Consider the following 18,479-nt stretch of genomic DNA (forward strand, 5'->3'; position numbering starts at 1 on the left):
CCCTATAACACCATGCCTGTATTATATCAGTCCTCAGCTCCTCATATCACTGTTGTGCTGGGCAAATGTGTGTCTCCAGCACCAGAGCAGGAGGAAATGGGGTTAACACCGCTCTCTTCGTGCTTCCTCTCTTGCCCTGCAAATCTGAGTTCTGCATGCCCATGTCTCTGTGCACACCAGAGCATCTCTGCCCAAGCAACTTCTCCTGGCCTGTGCAGTGAATAAGGGGTGAGGACACCACGTAGGAGATTTTGCACAGATGCTCTGAGGGGAAGCAGAACCCCCAAGGAGCCAGCAGGAAATCGGGCCCTTGTAATTGATCCCCGCTTGTCCCCCCATCCTCCTGGATGTCTGCCCGCTGCCACGAGCAGGGCCCTCCCAGCCATCTGCCAGCTCAGGCAGAGGATTCCTGTGCGCTAATCTGCTCAGAGATGTTTGTCACCCACCCCTTGCCCAGCTGCATGCTGTGAAAAAATGCCTCAGTGTCCCCAGTACAGCTGCTGGGAGCACCAGTTAAGGAAAATCACTGGTCTTGTTAAATGACGGGGGGGGCGCCGTTTTGTGTAAGCCCTGGAATGGGATCACTCTGTCGTATTAACTCACCCGCTCGCATTGATGTTAATGAAATAAAGAAATATGATGGTTCCAGACTTTTAAACTTCTTATAGCTCGATTTGCATAATGGCCACCGCTACCCTGAACAGGAACTGATCTGTCGAAAAATATTGTTCCAGTCCTCTATCATTCAGCTCAATGGAAGGTGCAGATTGGCCCACAGGGGCTGTTTTTTGCTGATGGAGTGGAGTTTGCCTAGTGCCGAACATAAAAAGCTAAAATTAGGATGCAATCCAATATTGTAAAAAAGAAATTGGTTAAAAGTTATAGATCAATAACTGTTAACCTGACTCTCTTTTTCAGACATGTCATGTTTCTGCTGCTGGTGACGTGGAGGAAAGCTCACTCCCGCTGGCTGAAGCAACTCCGTGGTTCCCCCTCGGAGGAACCTGCAGCTGCCAGGCGAGGCTCAGCTGTCCTGAACGTCCCTGTGAACTTACTATGCTGTGCGGAATTTCTTGTGGAAGTTTGTCCCCCTCTCCCACGGACTATGAAAGGTTGGTCAGGGCAGCACCCAGGGCTGGGTGTCAGTCCCACCCCCGCCTTCTCCATGACCCTCAGCATCAGGCTGTGAGCCTGGGAGTCACGCTGGTGCTCTGGGAGCATCCCTGTGAGATAGACCATGTCTCACTCCTCAGTGCCCCAGATCTCCACTCCTTGATGCCACAGAGCAACCCTACCTGATGCCTTAGATTGTAACTCCTTGATACCTAACCTCTGCTCCTCCATGCCCTAGGCTGCTGCTCCTTGCTTATCTGGATCTCTGTTCTTTGATGCCCTAGATCTCTGCTCCTTGATTACCTACATCTCTGCTCCTCCGTGCCCTAGATCTCTTCTCCTTGATTATCCAGATCTCTGCTTTCTGATGCCCTAGATTTCCGCTCATCAGTGCCCTACATCTCCGCCTGCTGCAAAGACCATGCCTGTCCCAGCAGACAACTCCTGCAGTGCTTCCAGCTCTCCGAGAGCAACTGGATGCTTTCACCCCTGTGGGGAGCATGGCCTTGGTCTTGGCATGTGTCTGTCCCATCTGTAAGTGAAGTGAGGTAAGCGTCCCTCCTCTCTTCTGTACGTATTTAAACTGCGGTGCCCACGTGGCAGGGACTGTCTCTCTCCATCAGTGCGTGTTTAGGGTGCGCAGACCCAAACGCTCAGCTACAATGATGGGGACAGGGGAGCGCGTGGGAGCGGGGAGCCGGCTGAGCATTGCGAGCCAGCATGACGATGGCCCTTCTGCCCCCAGCGACCTTGGGCTTGCCTCCAATAGCTCATTACAGCCTGCCTTTGATTACTTGCCTCTCCCCCTCTCTGTACTTGGAAATGCTGGAGAGCTTTCCTAACTGATATCATCAAAAAGGACATTTTTATTTCGAAAATATACAATGTAATTAGAACTGCAAAGGGAGAGAGCAGCCAGTCCATAAAAACACCCGCTCTGCGACAGTCTCTGTCCTGACCCTGCAGGAACCGGGGACAAAAGGCTCCTGGTTTTCAGCGGGAACAGGGCAGTTTCCCAAATACTGGAAATACCCCTCAGGTCCTGGCCAAACAGGGGTTCTTCCACTGCATGGAATGGTTTGGTGTGGAAATGCACTCACCTGAAGTCAAACATGCCTTGCTGACTTGGGCCCAGTGCAAGCACAGATTGACTAGCTGCAACCAGCAACACAGAGACCCTCATCTAAACCATCATCGTGTGAATGTACCTTCCGACTGAACTGCTGAAGATCTCACTGTCACCCATAGTTTTGCTAACACAGTCGCTCAGCTGGGACCATTTCCAGCTGGGCAGGTTCATCCCACGGCACAGGAGGAGCACGTTGCACCCCTCTGCCAGCTGCTGCTGTGGGCTGCCTAACAAACCAAGGTCCAGGTCTTCCCATCTCTGCAGCTGCCCCATGAAACAGCTGACATCTTAAAAATCATGGGGTTCATTTCCTGCCTCCGTGCACTTACTTAAAGCACCAGCTCTGCCGTTACCGGCAGTGTCCACGTTAATTACTGTCATAACCCAAGTACCTTTGCATGTGCTCCCTTGCCTGGAGAGTCTGTCCCAGCAGTGACCTGCATTTCTCTCCCCTCAAGAACTTTCCCGTGGCTGGGATTTCCAGTGCTGCTGCCTGCAGGAGAATAAAGCTGATGCCGAGATACCCCCAGGGGAGGAGGACAAGCAATCAGATAGGTCTGCTGACAGGTCAGCTCTGGCCCAGGCTCAGAGGCTCACCTGGAGCATGGGGGTTTCCTTCCCCTCCTTTCCCCCCTTGTTTCATTGAGCAGCAGCATTGGTCCTGCCCCATCTCTGGGGCTGTGGCTTTTCCACATTGCATATATGATTTAAATGTTCATTGGGAGCAAGAGAATGACTCGATGGCTGGGTGGTGGAAGTGCTTCCCCTGGGACTGTCTGGAGTCCCCATGCTGAGTCCCTTTAGCTCTGAGCCCCGGGGACGAACCTTCAGCTTTCCACCAGTCCATCCTTCTGAACAGAAACCTCTAGTTTCTAAGGAAAAAAATCAAGTCATGGAAAAATGCCCAGCTCACTCTAAACACAGTCCCTGGGAGATGGGGACAGACCATTCTGGTTCGCTTTTCAGTGCCCTATGGACTGCAGAAAATTACAAATCTCATCCTTTTTGCATAAAATACTGATTACCCAGTGTTAAACACGAGCATGTCTTAGACTGTGAAAGGACATGCATGAAAGAGATAAAACACTAGAAATTATGAGGCAAGCGGAGCCAGCAACTTAATCATCGATAAAGCCTCTTCAGCATGAACCGAATAGCATCCAAGCCAGGTATCACACAGCCTAGTCAAAAGCCTGACCAAAAGTGTACTTTGAATACATGAACACACCACAATCAGGACCTGGAGGAGACCAACAAGTACAAGAGAACACAACCTTCATTCAGGATACTTCATTCCTGCCTTTAGCTATTCACATCAAAACCCCGTGGGAAACACCAAGCCTACAAACAATCAGCAGCAGTTCCCCAGAAAAAAGTCTATGAATTATAGTGGGTCATGAGCCGGACATGAGGTATCAGTGTCGCATCAAGAGGCAGACAGTGCCCTGGGATATACAAGCTCCAGCATAGCCTACAAGACTCACAAAATCATCTTTCTCGTCCATTCAGGGCTAGTGAGGTCTATGCTGGAGTAGATTCTGGTATTGGCAGCTCATATCAAAAAGGAGGTGGCACTGCTGCAGGCAGCACAGAGAAGACAGAATGATCAGAGGTCTACAAGACATGACCTACAAAGAAAGATTGAAAGAACTGGGTTATTTAGCCTAAAAGAGATGATGGAAGAAGAGATGTGATAACAGTCTTCAAGTGCTTAAAAGGATGCTGCCAAGGGGAAGAGAATAATCTGTTCTTTATGTCCATGTTGGATAGGACAAGAAATAATCGGCTTAAATTACAGCAAGGGAAATCAGGTTAGACATCAGGAAAAAACCAGCTCATGGAGCATGGCAGTGATTACCTGGGAGGTGGAGGGGCTCTGTCCTTACAAACACACAAACAGTTTGGGGACAGGTTGGCAGACATCTCTTGGGCTTTCCATGGGGAGAGAGGGTGCGCTGGGGCAGGACTCCATCCTTTCCACGTCCCTGTGGTGCCTTCAGCATGAGGTCTGGTGCTCCTGGTTTGCCCGAAGCGAGGTGGTCCTGCAGTGGTTGCTACAGCTGGCTGGATGAATCCCAGACCCTTTGGCTTGTGAGAACTTCCAAGATAGCAAACTTTGATTTTGTGGCATATTGGGGGCACAAGTCAACATTTTGGGTTATTTTTCTTGCAGTAAAGAACTGCTTCAAAATGGAATTTTTTTCCTCCCATGTCTTTCAGCTGCTCTATTGCAACACAACAAAGCGAAGCATCCCAGCCATGCCACACAGGCAAGCTCAAATGACACCGTCCAAATAAAACTTGTTTGATAATGTCCATGCCAAAAACATCTGTGAAATCAATGTCTCTCCTCCAAATAATTAGGTGGAGTTGAGTCACCAGTTTCTGAGTGAATAGACTTGCCTTGAAATATTTTTTAACCAGCTTGGAGGATTGTTGTTACTGGAGAGGCAAAAAGAAAACAAAAACTGGGCTTCTTCCAAGCCAGGTGTGCCCACACTGGGCAGTAGCCGGTGTGCCAGTGGCTAGTACAGGGGATCCGCCAAGGTACCCAAGAGCAGCTTGATCCAATTCCACTCAGCAGTGCCTCTGCCACGCTGCTGAGCATGCGCCTTTGGGCTAAAGATTAAGAGATTCTGCGTTCTCAGGAGAAATGATTATTAACCCTGGATTCCAAAAGCAATCCTTTATTTTAAAAACTGCATCCTAATTCATTTTACATTTACCCATAAAATCTTGGCTGGGGTTTCTGAGAGTTGCAGTATTTTGGAAAGGGCAAGTTTTAAATTAGCTGACTCAGCAGAAGCTAGCTTGATGGAAGCGGTGCCTATTTGAGTTTTTACCACTCCCGGGCAGGGTTGAAAAAAAAGCAGCAGAAACTGGACTCTCCCCCAGCTTTGTTTTCTCCACAGACTCTTGGCTACATGCAGCAAACCTTGCTGCTGACCTGGGGCTGGTGAAGTGGAGGAGAGCAGAAGGGAGTCAGCAGACTCCCTGCTGCGTATCCCATATTCTGTTGACTTAAAGTTTAGCACAGCTGAGATGAGAATCAAAAAAAAAAAAAAAAAGAAAAAAAAGAAAAAGGAAGAAATAATGAAAGAAGATGAGAACCCTGTAAGTGATTAATTTTCAGCCTCACTGCCCAGCATCGGTCTCAAGGAGGGACTGGGGATACAACTAATACTTAGCTTATTAAAATATCACCCTGGTTACCCCCAGGATGCTCTGGGACAGGCAAGTCTTGCCCAGGGGAAGATGGTTCCAGCTCCCTCCTACACCACAACAGCGGCACGCCGGGGCTTGGACTCATTTTAATATAGCCCGTGGTGCCGAGCCTGCTTCTGCCTTTCTTTTCCCACACTGTGATCACCTTAGTTGTGCCTGTAGTGCAACCTGGCTTCTGGACATGATGGCAGCACATCTTGCTTATTTGTGTTCACGGGGTGGTTCTGTCCCAAGCAGCTCTTGCTTGGAAGATGAGTGTCTCCGCCACAGTGCTAAAGCCTGGCCTTCATCCTCAGGCCCTCCTCCTCATCAAAGACCTGGAGCTGGAAGGAGAAGATGGGTCATGGAGGATGGCCAAGCTGCCATACTAATGTGGCACTGGGGGTTGCAGTGGGACCCTGTCCCAGGTGGACCGAGATTCCTTCACTTCAAGGAAAAATTCATTTTAGGCTCAAGGGAAAACAGAAGAATGCTGAAAGTCAACCATCTTCTAATACCTTGGAGAGTGTCTGCTTCTGATGTCCTCGCTGTTATGAGGTGTTTGAGTGACAGCCAGGCTATGAAATACAGCCAAGGCTTTTTGAATTGACAGCTCATTCCATGTACAAGCAAAGCCCAAAAGGCAGTCCAGAGCTACTTAGCAAGAGCAGGCTAATAGCAAAGTACACAGCGAAAACCTCATGAGAACACCAGTATCTCCTAACTCCAGCTTCATTCAGAAAGCCAACAATACAGAAGTGAGTCAATTTGTGTCCGATGGCCATAATGAACATGCCAGTGGAGATGCCCAGAAGGAATAATACCATAAATTGGCAAGGTGGCAGCTGCATTCATCAGCTCAAACAAGAGCTGGTCATCCATAAGCCAGCAGTATCAAAGACCAGTACTTCAGCTCCAGTGCTATTTCCACCTTAAAGTACGGGTGGGAATGCATGAAATTTGCTGGCAGCCCCAAGAGATGCGTCACTGCTGCCGAGAGCCAATGTCGGATGGTGATCCAGGGGCACGAAATGTTATTAATTTATTAAAGCAAATGCTGAGAATCATCAGGGGATTCAAACCTCCTCAACCCTGAAGTCCTCTGAAGGAGGTGGCGAGGGTGTGCCTTGGGACATGCATGAGTAATGATGATGAATGACCCGCTGAAGCTGGGCAGCCCCAAACCTGCATTTTGGGCACTCTACACCTGGGCTGGCAGTGGGGAGCAACTTGCACTGGGCAGCAATTTGGGACCAGCTCTGGCATGAGCCAAAACATGGTGCCCATGTGCAGCACGGACAACACACAGGACCTTGCTGTCTTCTCCTCCATGCATGAGGCTTGTCTCCAACCTGTTGGCATGAGCGTAAAACCACAAGGCAACCTGCCAGCTCCCATCCTTCCCTCGGGTGCCGGAAAGAAGGGGGGGAAACGTGCTGCAAGTCCCCAGTAACTCATGCCTGCTGCTGCCTGCTTGCAAATGCAACCCATCAGCCACGCCTGTCGTTGTCGATGGAGGTTCACCACCACCACCGTGCCGATCCCCACAAGAGATAGCACAGCGCTATCTTCACCCTGCTGCTCGTGCCACTGCTGCTGTATTTACCAGGGATCAATTTGTGTGGGGAGATAACTTTCCTCCAGGGTCGCATCCTGCCCTTTCCTGTGCAAAGTGATGGGACTCCCGGCTGTCACAGGGCTCTGACATCCCTCCTGGGGGGGGGAAGTGCTGGGTGCAGGGGGGGTTTGCGCACCTCAGGGTGGTCCACGATGTGGTGGCTGCAGGGAGAGGAACAGCGAGTCCCTGGTGAGGACCTTCTTTTTTTTTATTCCCCTTTGCAGGGGAAACGGGGTGATTCGAACCCCACGGGCCTCCAAGAGTTGCGCAGCGTTATTCATGTAGCAACTAATGGACCTCACTCAATCCATAAAGATTTTAAGTCAGGGGTTTGATGTTAATTATGGACCAAAACATTTAATAGCCTGTTACACTTCCATGAGGCATTTTTTTAATTAAAAAATGATATATTGCACAAAAGGGGAAAAAAGGGAGAGGAATAATTGAAGATTGTTTTATTCCAGAACGACCTGAGGCAGGGAAAGCAGCGAGGAGCCGGCGTGTCGGGGAACGTGAGGGCAACGCCAGGAGCTGGCAGCGTGGGAAGCTGAGAAGGGAGCAGCCTCGTCCCACCAGGAGAAGGTGCCCAGGGAAGGGGAGAACAGCCTGGCCAGAGGCTGACATCCAGGTGGACATTCTGGATGGCTTTTGGCCACCACACTGGCTTACCCTTACCTGTTGAATCATTTGCTTGTGCTGCAGAAGACTGTTTCTAATCCCTCTTTCTGAATCTCCATCAGCTGTCTCTCAGGAAAAACAGCTAAACCCCCAGGGTGGAAATGAGTCTGGAATGTCTTGCTCTGACGCTACTCTGTTTTTCATTCAATATTTAAAGATGTGTTTGAGCAGGGGGTGGCCTGAGATGCATTAAAATAGTCTGTGCAAAATGAAAGGTCTTCAGCAGAGCAAACCAGCACTTCCCCTGCCGTGGGAAGTGCCCATTGGTTGGTGGTCCATGGGGCAGGGGGGCAGCAAGAGGGAGCCCAGGAGGGAGCAGCTCCGGGTGAGAGGTTGTTATTTAGCTAACTCAAGACAGGAAGTGAGTGGGATGAAAATGTGGCCCGAGGCTGCCCAGGAAAAGTTAGGATGACTGCTTAAAATTAGAAGTAGCAGGAGTATGACCCCCAAGTCCCTGGCCATGGACGGATTTGTCCAAGTCCTCCCGTGTTTCCAGCTCCGCGCCTTGCTGTTGTTCACTTCCCCCAACTCAACAATGGGAATAATATTATTCCCTCCTCACAGGGTTTTGAGATGCTCAGTTACTATGGTGATGGGGCCATAAAAGTACCAAAGATAGCAAGAACAATAATAATATCAGACATGGTAGGAGCCAAATAATTGCATTTAGGGCACGCACACAACACAGAAGGGAGAGCCACCTCCATGCGCCACAGCTCTCAAACCCTGAAGACAAAACTTTTGTTATACCAATGGGCTCGCAGCCTACTTAAAGGGCTAATTTCCAATTCCTTCAACATCCACCCAAACGCGAGGAGTGGCCGCCAACGGCCGCAGCTCCAGGACTGATCCTACCTCTCCCCAACGCCAGCCAGGAAGGGGGAGGGAGCAGCGGGACCGAAGGCCCCTCGCCAATGCAGGAATCAAATGTTCCTCGCACCAGCGCTGTAACACAAAGTCCCCGCAGATGTTCGGCCGATGCATTGTTTGACCAGCTGAGCGTTTTGCCGCCCAGAGCGGCAAGCGTGCCCAGCACAATGCCGCTGACGGCTTGCTCCTTTGTCTCTGTCAAGTGTACCGCTTGCCTCATTATTTTTTTTAATTTATGGGTTTTTAATTGAAAAAAATGTATAACATCTGTGGCTGCTTAATAACACCTGTGCGCAACAAGGCTGCCTTTCAGCAGCGATTGTCGCAGCGTTCTCATCTGGGCAATGCTGAGCTGGTGCTACGTGGCCTCTTCTGAACTGCTCAGGCAAGAATGATCCTTGGAGGGCACATAATTAACGGGCGATGCAAAACAAGATGCGGTGAAAAAATTATGAGAGACATTCCTTCTAACAAGGGGAAAGCTTGCAGATGAGCAGGTGATGAGTTTGTGATGCCTCTTCCGAAGAAACGTGGGCTGGCACTCATGTAGAGAGCCAGGCAGCCAAGCCAACTCTGGTGTTATGGTTTGGGGAGGTGCACTCAGGATTTGGCCTTTCCAATCAGCACTGTGGGCAGTGTTTGCACCCCGGTCCTTGCCAGGCACCCACACTGCGGCTGCCCCCAGCTCCTGCCCAGGAGCTACCTGCTTCCTGCTGAAGGCACGGGCAAGGCTCGTCCACCCCCCCAACACCAGCCCTTTACAGCAGCACGTGCCACCAGCAGTGACTTACTACTCTGGTATTTGCTGAACCCGAGGGGTCTGTCGGCAATGTGAATACAAACTGCCCTTCTGCCATTTACACAGCAGCTCTGCGATAGCTGCGGGGACCCGCCACGTGCATCCACGCTTTAACAAACATTTGCACATTTGCAGCATCCCAAATGCAGGCTGGGAGACGTCACCACCTGCGCTGCTGCATGAAGCATGGGGAGCCGCTGCAGTGCTGGCATTGCAAGCCTGCCAGCTGTGGACCTTGCCACAGCAAATGCAGAAGGCAACAGACACCTCTGGACGGCTGAAAGCCCAGCATCCTTCTCCTTTATCGCACGGTCTGGAGTCCCAGCACCCCCAAGGTAGTTTTTATCATAAGAGGATCCTTAAGCTCATTGCTGCTGTTGCCATCCAAATCCTCACAGTTTTGAGAGCTTTGAGTGCTGAGGCAGCTCCTACCGAAAGCTGCCTCCTTGCAGCATCTCCTGGGGCTTGCTGTGCAGGTGCTGGCTATAAGCAGTTTGGCTGTCCAGAAAGCACAAGGCACCCTGGGAGGTTTACAGGTGCCTCTTACATTTATACATGCTCATGACAAAGCTGCTGGTAGCACGAGTCAGTGAGGAGCCTGGGGGGGGGAGCAACTCCAGCTGTGCCCAGGTTGAGGTTTCTTACTCGTAGGAGCCTCCTCGCACAAAACTGGAAGAGGTTTTATCCACTCCTCACAGCTCTGGGAAGCTCAGGCTGCCCTGAAATCCCTCTTCCCACTGTGACTTGGTAAGTAAATAAGATCCCACTCCCTGCTGAGCTCAGTAGTGGAAACAGGGCTGGTGGGGCTACAGACAACCAGCTTTGCAGACAACCCTGGCTTTGCCAGGGCCAGTGGGTAGGGAGCAGGGTCAGTGGAGCAGTTTGGCCAGCACAAAAAGGAGCAGCAGTGCAAACATTTCCATGCCCAGCCCTTTGCTGCTGCAGGTCAGTAAACCCCCTGTATAATACGGGGTATTTGAGCAGATCCTCCCCTTGCACATCCCTGGTGCAGCCCCTGTTGCTCTCCCCTTTGGCTCTGCAAGCTTCAATGTCACACCCCCTCCCTTGCTCACACATTCAGGCTATGGATTCCCCTCATGTCGCAGAGTACATTAAAAAAAATCAATGTAATTACACAGCAAACATTAATTATGATAAAAAATGCAATTGAGAGGGATTGATCTGGAGGAGAGCTGCAGCTAGCCACTAAATAACCCAAAACCACGTCAGTGGGACTGAGGCCATGGAAATGTGTGGTCAGTTCAAACAGCAAAGCATCCTTGGAGACACCCAGCCTTGACCATTTTAGTCTCTGGTCTTTTATTGTTTTTTTCTAGCCTGTGGTGTAAGTCAGAGGAGTGAATGAATTTCATGTGTGTGTGGATATATCCAGGTGCCCCTGGTAGTGACAGCCAAATCCTAAAGGTTTCAGCACAATCAGGCATGGAGTCACAACGGCCACATCAGAGGGATGGGTGGTGCAGACCCTTCTCAGATAGTACTATAAGACACAGGAACAACTCAACCTGGTAATGTGCTCACTGCAAAATCATGCTTTTCTCCATTTTCTTCCCTGGTCTTAGGCTATAAGCCAAATAGGCTCTTTAGTCATCTCCACGATGGACAGAAATGAAATTATGGTCCTACAGCAGAAGAAACCCGGAGCAGAAGTGTGGCTGGGAGCATCTTGCCCAGGCGTGTGAGGGACACAGCCAGCAGGACCCTGGGTAGGTGGGCTGAATGGGGCTCACCAAGGATATTACCCCTGCAGGCACTGGGAGGTTGACCATGACCTGGTATGGCTGGTAAGAGCACATGAGACAGCTGGAAGCAAATTGCTTGTCTCAGCCTGGTAACCCCAGGACATGTCTAATCCTGCTCGGGGTGCTGGCAAAGCTTCATCCCTGTGGTAGGAGAGAGAGAGAGTGGGACTTGAATGGAGGTCATCTCCACGCAGATGCTCTGTCAGTTGGTTGTTGAAGCCCTCCAGGGACGGGGCTCCCACACACCCTTTACAGCCTGCACCAGCTCTCAGCCAACCTTGCTCTCAGGAAGCTTTGCCTGAGCACCTAACCCAAGGTCTCTTGGCTGCAATTTAAGTCTATTACAGCTTGTCCAATCCTTGACGAATTGATCACCATCATTTTTACAACTGTCTTTTCCACACTAGATGAATATCACACATCCCCCTGCCTTCAGTCATCTCTGTCCTGGAGCACAAACCCAGCTCCTTCAGTCCATCTTCCTGGAGCATGTTTTCCAAACTCTCTGAACTCCCTCAATTTGTCTGAGTCTCTCTTAAAGCTGTGATGCCCAAACCTGGAGATATATGTCTCCAGCTGATGCGTTGCTAGCACTAAATAGAGCCAAATAAATTACCTCGCGGTCTTCCATCTGAAACTATTAATACATCTCTGGGCAAGATGTGCCTTTTCTTTCCCTTCCTAAAGCATCAGGTTATTGTCTACTGCTCAGTTTGAGGGCTACTCCAGTGCTCAAGCCTCAGCCGCTCTCCTGCTGGCTTACCAGTTCTTCCCCATCTTATATCTGTGATTTTGATATCGCCTTTCTAAGTGAAGCACTTTGCACTTGACTTTATTGAATTTCAGTGTATTGATTTCAGGCCATTTCTCCAATTTATCAAGATCATTTTGCTCTGAGGAATCTTGCAGCAGCTTGTCTTATATCTGCTCTGTTGACAAAAGGTCTTTAGTCCTCAGGGCTATCAAGCCAGGACTTTGCATTGTCCTTAAAACAGTCGGAAAGAACCACATAGGAGGCATTGGGACAGCAGAGGATGAAGGTGTCAGGCTGGCTCAGACAGAAACAGCCCCATGCTGCCATCTCAGCCAGGCAAGGTGCAGAAGCAACAGGAGATGGGATGAACATGATGGAAATGCTAATGGGTCCCTGAGGGTGGGAGTGGGGCTGCCTGCTGCAAAATGCTGGGACCCTGCTGGGACCCTGGGGACAGCCCTGGAACCAGGAGGATGGAGGGGAGGTGAGTACTGGGATTTAATGCTCCCTCTTTCTTTTCAGGTCGGTGTGTGATGAGCTGCCCCATTCCCCCCAGGGGCTCACAAGCAGACCAGAAGAAGTCCTGCAGCACCGGCCATTAATGGCACAACTTGAGGACAGCAAATACTGGACTAAGATGGAGACAGGAGTCCACCCTGGTGTGCAAAAACCAGGTCAGAGGTTTTTATTGTTATTATTATTATTATTGCTGCCCAGAGGCTGGAGTGCTCCACTGTTTAAGGCAGAATGGCGGGAGCAACTCCTAACCCTTCTGCTTGGGCACACTGAAGAAGTACAAGGCTTTCGGAGAGCATATTATGGACCTACAACAGTACCCATCTCCCCACCCCACTTTCCTTCCTCTGCTTCTCCCATCAGCTTGCCAACAGCACCTTCCCCTGCCTCCTCCTCCTGCCCCTAGGGCAGGCTGAAATTCAGGCGACAATTACACAGGTACTGGGAGAAATTTCCTAGAAAACTTTGCAAAAAAGCACCTCCTGCAGAGCTGCCTCCTGAGAAGTCCCTGTTCTTCTGCAGGGGGCAGGCGAAACGGCAGAGCTTCAGCTGCAGGCACAACGGGAGGGCTGGGGAAAGCCCCGGGAGAGAGATGCAAACAAACCTGGGGAGGGGGCAAAGCAGAGGCGTAATGGAGGGGCCAGAACAGCTTGGGAGATGGCAGTGAAAACGGTTTCCTTGGGAAAAGGCTGGCAAGCCTCAACTGGAAAAGGGACAGCAAGGGGAGAGATGGGAGAGCTCCTTCGAGCGTGGAGAGCATTGGGAGGGAAGAGGAGGGAGGTTGTGGTGAAGCCCCGGCAGCCATAGGAGCTCACCCTGCCCCTTGACATGGTAATGATGCAGACACAGATGTGTGATAAGCCCTGCTCTGCACACACTTTAAAATCTAAGTAGCTTATGAATAAGTAATAATCCCTTATTCCCAGTGCCATAATCTATATTTAATTAAGAAAATAACTAAACGGTGGAAGTGAAAGGGTCTGTATGGGGAAACTGAGACAGAAACACCATCAGATAAGTTGCAGTAAGAAGGGGAACAAATGGCAGCCTCAGCATGGCAGAGGCAGCAGAGCCATGGCCTCCAGCTTGGCCATGAACTCAAGGCAACCTGGCCTGCAGATGACTTGTCTACAGCAAAGTCTGCCACAAGCAGCTTCCTGGGTGAACAGGTGAGCTGAAGGTTGGCCAGCAGGGACTGGGTCATTCATATGCAAGTCCTGGTGGTGATGTTGGGCTCTGCATGGAAAGCAATGCACCAACATGCCAAAGAAGCCCATGCCCTATATGGGAGGATTCAAAAGCACCCAAAGCAACACCTTCGATGCTGCCACAAGCGGCTGTTTGGTGCCTGCATCTAATGACGTTTCTGTGCCCAAGCATCCTTGGACAGGATGCTCCAAGTGTCTTGCATTGGCAAATGAAAGCAAACCCCGCTGGCTGACCAGCACTCAGGGCTGGCATGCCAGAGTAATCCAGGCTGTTAGACTGGAAGGGGCCATGCCGGGCCAACAGTGGGCCATTGCCCAAAGAATGTAGAGATGTTCATATTACATATGCAAAAGCTTGTCAGCCCAGACCAAAACCTACAGCAGTGCTCTACTGGATCCCCTAACGCATCCCTGGGACCGCTGTCCTCACCATCACCTCAGCACCCATGGGTATTAGCTACTTTTCAGAGGTCTTTGCCAACTTGGAGCCAGTGCCAGGCCAAAGACCAGAGTTTGGCTTTTTCTCCTGGTCTCTGTGCTGACAGCACTGTGGATGGTGCTGATGTCAGCTACGATCAACCTCCACTTTGGACAAGACAGAAGATAGACAGTGGTATGGCTGTAGATAATCCAAGTACTCTGCACCTGTGTCCAGAGCCCTTCCAACACCACCAAAAGCACCTCCCAGCTACAGCCTCAGACCTTTCCCACCTGGCATCTTCCACTGGTTTCCCAAAGCATCGCTGCAGCCTTGCTCTGTTAACTATGTTTTGCTTTATCATTTCACTCATGGGTTCTGCAGGTGACAGATCCCCCTCTGATTCCTTGAATTGTCAGTAGTGGAACTGAGAGCACATTTTAAAGGCTTGGTTAAAGAAAACAAAAAAATCTCAGTCCACATACTATACATTATAAATAGACCGTCTGGGTTTTAAATTGAAAAACAACAATAATCACTGCTAAGAGCCTGCTGAACAAAAGCAGCCTTATTACCACTGGGACAGATTCATTTTTACCAAAAGAACACAAATATTTTTCAAGCTGCTCTCACGCTCCTGAAGTAGCTAACGTCCTGCTGCTTCCCCTCATCTCTGTCCTGGGGACCTGCAGGAGGCACAGAGCCGTGGTGACGATGGGGACAGGAAGAGTCGTGTGGTCAGTGCAAAGCGGGGACAATCCCTTCGGCTGTGGGCAAGAGAGAGGGAGGTGCTTTGGTGGAGGCTCAGCTAAGCCAGGCTGCAGAGAGAGAGATACCGTCAGTTTTTAGTTGTGCTGTTTGCCTCTAACTGCTGCTTTACAGCAGGGTGATGGGAGGTCTGGAAAAACCAGTGGCCTAGCCTGGGTGGAGCTGGGGATTGGGGATGGGACAGTCTGTGTTGCAAGGGGCACAGCTTGCAACAAAGCAAGGTAAGCTTGTCTTTCAATTCCTATTAAGTAATAGAGAAAAGCACAACTTCCAGAGAGGACCTGGTGTGCACAGAGCCTACAAGCACACAGTGGGCACCTGCCACTATGAAGGTACTGTGCTGAGAGGTATGGTCCACAGCAGGTTGGTGGGCAGGCACATGAGCCGCAGGGACTTCTTGCATTTGAGTTCCAAGGGGGACACCTGAGATGATAACTCTCCATCACTGTCCCGTCAGAGCTGTCACACTGCCAATTGCAAGGTCCAGAGATGGGCAATAAATATGCTGAACGGCCTGAAAAGCCTGGAAGTAGAGGGTTGGGATCCCCAAAACTGCCTGCCCTCCACTCCTTGACCAGAACTAGTGACCAGAGCAGGAAGATGGGTCTGCAGAAATTGCCATGTGGAGCAGGGTGCATCTCAGCAGGATGAAGAGTACTGCCACCAGGCATCAGGGCTGGGAGAGCACAGCAGCCGAGCACGGGAGGGGGATAACCGTCACTCCTGCCTCTAGGCAGGCTGCACTTAGAGTGGTGGGCAGAGATTTATGCCCTGCAGGAACATCATCCTGGGCACCACAGGGAGACCAAGGGCTGTCCAGAGGGTGCGGAGCAGGCTGAGTTCTCATACAGCACAGACATGGGTAAGGGAAATGAAAGTAGCCCCATGCCAAAGACCTCAGATCTTTCTTTCCTCTCTTCCCAGGCCATAGTACAGTGAGATCGCTAGGAGCCAAGTGCTGGCTGCTAAATCTAATCTGCCACTTTCTTTGGGAACAGTACGGCACCACGGAAATCAGCAACGTGCTGCAAAGGTGGCCGCCAACCCAGAGCCAGGCGCTTGGCTTGAACAGGTGGGAGACTGGAGCTGGTGGAGCTAACACTATTTTATCTGGGTCTCAGTCCCTGAATCAGAGGGCTGGACAGCATTAGCCATTACTGATCTGGAGCCAGCATCTGAATGACTGCAGAAGAAACTCACACTCACTGGATCCCTGCCTGGGCACTGTTTCAGGCACGGCTGCCAGCAGGCTCATGCAGTTGGCATGTCCTGTGTTATGATCAGAAAAAGTGACGTGGGACTGACAGTGTCCCACAGCCCTGGCCACACCATCAGTTACCCTGAGCACAGTACTGGAGCAGCCATACCCTTGGAGATGGAGCTAAGAGGGTCTTCTCTCTACCGGAGTCCGAGTGTGGCCTCTGGGGAGGAAACATGGACTTGTAAGGTTGACCTACCAAGTGATGCTGATATTGCTCCATGTTGGAAGTTGTCTTTCTGCAGGATCAAATGTTACAGAGAGATAAAAAAGGTGCAGCCTTGGAGGTGGAGGAGAAAGGAAATGAACAAAAACAATTTAATAATGAATATATTATGTAGACATGTCATGCCTCTTGCCTGCTGGCACGGATTAATATCCATAAATCAAAGAGGAAGGGACTGTTTTTAATGCTGGAGATGGAGGCTGGTCCTCAGAAAATTGCTAAGGGGGCATTAATGAGGAGAGACATCTGGGAACGGCTCCAGGTGCATTGGCTGCATGCACAGGAAACTCTGCAGAACCGTTGTCAGCTAAAATGTATTCCTGTGCTGTGGACACATGTGGTCCATGAGGACAGAAGTGTGGGGACCATGGGTCCCCATGTGCAGGCATTGGTCAAGCTCAGGAGGAAGACGGATGGTCCCTTGGTTCTCTGCTCCACAAGGCAGCTCCTCGCCTTGCTTTCTCCAGGGCTGGGCTTGCACACCAGGAAAGCTGGCCCCATCTTTTCACTTTGCTCAGCAAAAAGGTCCACATGGACTAAGTGACAAGACAGTCTCAGCCTGTGAAAGCCAGGAGCCAAGACTAAGGTTGGGCATGCTATTACATCTGTCCTGCCTCTGCCAGGCATGCAGTCACCAGAGACAAGTCAGGGACAGCGTTACCTCACAGCCACCACAATTGAGGACCCAGAGAACAGGGAGCAGCACCTCTTCCTGCTGTTTAAATAAGCATCGGATCAGCCAGAGGTAAGGACAGCCCCTTGGTACTAGAAGGAGCCCTCCAAATGTGAAAGAAGGAGCTCTGACGTTACACGGGGGGGACAGAGGGCAGAGGTGCAAAGCACAGAGCATCGCTCTATGACATTTCTGGAACCCACCCTGAGGGTGGCTGGTGGGCATCTGGGCAAGAGGCAACTGCCCCATTGAGCAGGAACGAGCCCCAACACATTAATCAGGCTCTGCCCTCCTCGAGATGTTTCACTTTCAGCAGTGCAAGGCCCCTTCCAGGACTTCAGAAGGACAGTAAAGTCAGCGGAGATGACACAGCACGACCTTTCCCATCCCCGGGAGGGCTCTGCACGATGGGGGCTGCTGTCGGGAATGGGGGGGCGGGTCACTGCTGCTGTCGTATTTTTTACTAAGGAGAAGGTATTGAGTGCCAGGATTTCATTGATCACATTTCACGTGCATTTTAAAAACCCTTGCAATCTTCACTTTTTAAGAACATCACCTTTGCCGCCTTCTCTCCCACCTACCCCGTAATCTGGCACTGGTGGCCTCCCACGCCTGCTCTCCCTCTGCCCTTGCTGGGACCACCTCCTTCCGCTTGCACTGACCCACTTTAGCCGTCATATTTACAGTCGAGCGGCTCACCCAGGGAAAGAGGCTGGATTCACAGAATAAATTTGCAGAGCCAGGGAGCCAGCCGGGGACGAGTGAGCAGAAACAGTCTCCGGGAGAGAGACACCCACACCCGCGCACACAGGGAGAGGCGAGAAACCTGCCAGGGAGATGACTGGGAGCAAAGGATGCTAAGAAAGCGTATGTCTGCAGTACAAATGGATCGGGGAGGGAAAGGGAAAAGAAAACAAGGCAGGAAAGCAGCGAGGGAGAGAAGGGCATGGCAGAGAGGGGCACAGGGCAGCAGGAGGGAAGCCCACCAGCCAGCCAGGGAAATGAACCCCGTGACAGCATGGCTACTATTTTTCAGGTCGTACTGCAAGGGAAATGTGTGATTTGGGAGAAAGCTTGGGCCTAGCAGAGGGGAAATCTGCTACGAGGAGGGTGACAAGGGACGTGGGCAGGGCAGGACAGGGAGCAGGGAAGTTACTGGCTTGGAGGAAGGAAGGGGGAGGCTTGGAGGATCTCGAGGGCTGCAGGGACTGAGCTGTGCAGAGGGAAAGGAGGGATGGAGGAGGCTGAGCATCTGGAGATGCCTCAGAATTTCAGGGCTTATTTAAAATGAACAGCCAGCTGCTTGGAGGTTCACCTCTCATCTGACGGAGTAGCCCCAGCTCCCAACAGCAGAGCAGGAGGAGGTGCTGTCCTGAGGTCCCGACGGAGGGATGGAAACCCCAAGCACGAGATCCGGAGGGTTGCTACAAGCAATCCCACGTGGCGACATGAGAAAGCCATGCTGGGGCTGAGCTCACAGGCAG

At 51.1% G+C, this 18,479-nt stretch overlaps 1 protein-coding gene across 2 annotated transcripts in view; it reads right to left on the bottom strand.

Annotated features, from left to right (window-relative positions):
• Positions 1–18,479, bottom strand: part of ELFN1 (extracellular leucine rich repeat and fibronectin type III domain containing 1) — a 51,753-nt gene that overhangs the window by 20,629 nt on the left and 12,645 nt on the right. Inside the window, exon 2 of one of the 2 annotated variants that reach the window (XM_075767462.1) lies at positions 604–810. The exons of the other annotated variant lie outside the window; for it this stretch is intronic. The gene's annotated coding sequence lies outside the window, so the exon portion shown is untranslated. The remainder of the gene's footprint in view (positions 1–603; positions 811–18,479) is intronic. 2 annotated transcript variants of the gene reach the window in all.

Source organism: Balearica regulorum, chromosome 15, assembly GCF_011004875.1.
Source record: "Balearica regulorum gibbericeps isolate bBalReg1 chromosome 15, bBalReg1.pri, whole genome shotgun sequence".
NCBI lineage: Eukaryota > Metazoa > Chordata > Aves > Gruiformes > Gruidae > Balearica > Balearica regulorum.